Raw genomic sequence first — 2033 nt, 5'->3', positions numbered from 1 at the left:
ATCTGTTAGGGCAAGAAAACACTCCTCAGTTCCTCCAAAATGACAAACCCAGAGAGCAGCAAGGACACAGTGAGACACCTCAGTGGGAAGGGAGCACGAGGAGCAATCTTGGGTTGACAATTTTGGATGGAAGCCTGTTTCCTAGTTTTTCCACTCAAGAAGAGACCAACATTTACAGCACGAAAAAATTCTTCCACGAGCCCAGTGCCGAGATCAGAAATCTCTGCAATGGATCGGGGATGTGGAACAAGGCCCCAAAACAGGGGTCAGAACAGGATTTAAGGTTTCAACCCAGAGCAGATTTCCATAAGCAGACACTGCTCCCCATCCCTCTGAGGGGCACCTGGATGGGATCTGCAGCTGCCCCTCAGGATGGCTCCGATCCCAAACCTGGTTTTGTCAGCCCCATCTGGGTTTGGATCAATCCTCCCTTGCTGCAGCACRTTTTCTCTCCACATTCACAGCCAAGGTCACTGCTGGGAGCTCTCACAGCATCACAGCTCTTCTGGCACTAAAAATGGGCACATTCAGCAAAGCTGGGAATTATTTCAATGGGTTCTGTCCCCAGAAAGGGAGAACAGAAGCACAACTCTATAATTCCTTGGTCTTTTCTTGTCGTTCTCATAATCCCCATCTCCTTCACACTGGAGTAATGTTCTTAATGTACTCGACTGAGCCTTAATGACCCTCTCTCCAATGRGCACTAAAAATGCAATATAGAGCAATAAAACCTCTCCTGCAGCCTGGAGCCACCCCCTGCCCTGCCTGGGCACAATCTGCCCCCTTTAATGGAGCTGTGATGGGCACAGAGGGCAGGAAAGGCTCTGGAAAGAACTCCAAGATCCATCCCAGCAGTGCCTGTCCCATGGGAAATGTAACTTCTAAAAAAACAGATATTAAATGTTTTCACATGAAACATCCACTTCTTTATCTTTAATTCATTTGGTGGCCAGAAAAGATGACCAAAGTTATCTTTACTTTGCAAAAAACTACTGCAACGTGAGTGGGGGAAATGAACACTTTGATTAACACTTTCAATATTTGAAATTAATTTCAAAGCTTTGTCTCGGTTKCCAAGGTTTGGATTAATCATTTCTCCCAATATTATGGCATATTGAAAGAACTTGATTAGATTGATTCCAAAAACAATGAGTGAAGAGACAACTCAGCCACCACTGATGAAATTCCTCTCTGGCATTCCAYGTCTGCCTACTCAGGGAGCTCACACTGTGGAGGAGCTGCTTTGCCACCACCTCTGTTTGAACAGAAAATGTGGAATTTTCTCTGTAAAATTCCCTTTCTCAGAGCTCATGCACAGAGCAGTTCATCCCAGGGCTCAGATCTTGGGGTTGAGACATTCCCAGAGCTCTGCCAAACCAGGGAACTGTGACAGCTCAGAACCATGGAATGGTTCAGGCTGGGAAAACCCTCTGAGATCAAATCCAAGAATTCCCTCCGCACTGCCAGGGCCACCATGGCCCCAAGTGCCACCTCCACAGGGCTCTGACAGCACTGATCCCATATCCACAGGGCTCTGACACCACTCTGGGGATGGGGATCCCATATCCACACCACTCTGGGGATGGGGATCCCATATCCACACCCCTCTGGGATGGGGATCCCATATCCACATGGCTCTAGGGATGGGGATCCCATATCCACACGGCTCTAGGGATGGGGATCCCATATTCACACCACTCTGGGGATGGGGATCCCATATCCACCCTCTCCAATGCCTGAGCACCCTTTCCATGGGGAATTGTTCCCAAAATCCCCCCTGGCCCAGCCTGGGGCCGTTCCCTCTCCTCCTGTCCCTGTTCCCTGGAGCAGATCCCAAATCCCCCCGGTTGTCCCCTCCTGTCAGGGAGTTGTGCAGAGCCCCAAATCCCCCCTGATCCCCTTTTTTTTTCCAGGCTGAGCCCTTTCCCAGCTCCCTTAGGATTCCCCATCCCCTCCCTGGCACATCCCTTTATCACCCCCAGAGCTGTGTCTGGAGTGTTCTGGGCAGGGAGCAGACCCTGCACCCACAGGGG

General features: G+C 50.1%; 1 protein-coding gene across 1 annotated transcript in view; it reads right to left on the bottom strand.

Moving 5' to 3' along the window:
• Nucleotides 1-2033, bottom strand: part of LOC130584650 (metabotropic glutamate receptor 7-like) — a gene marked incomplete at its 5' end in the record, with an annotated part of 55671 nt that overhangs the window by 23462 nt on the left and 30176 nt on the right. The window lies entirely within an intron of this gene.

The sequence above is a fragment of the Malurus melanocephalus genome, unplaced genomic scaffold (assembly GCF_030028575.1).
Source record: "Malurus melanocephalus ecotype Western Australia unplaced genomic scaffold, MMel_1.1 scaffold_744, whole genome shotgun sequence".
In the NCBI taxonomy this organism is placed as follows: domain Eukaryota; kingdom Metazoa; phylum Chordata; class Aves; order Passeriformes; family Maluridae; genus Malurus; species Malurus melanocephalus.
The sequence above is the reverse complement of the archived record's forward strand: the minus strand, read 5'-3'. Positions and strand labels throughout refer to the sequence as shown.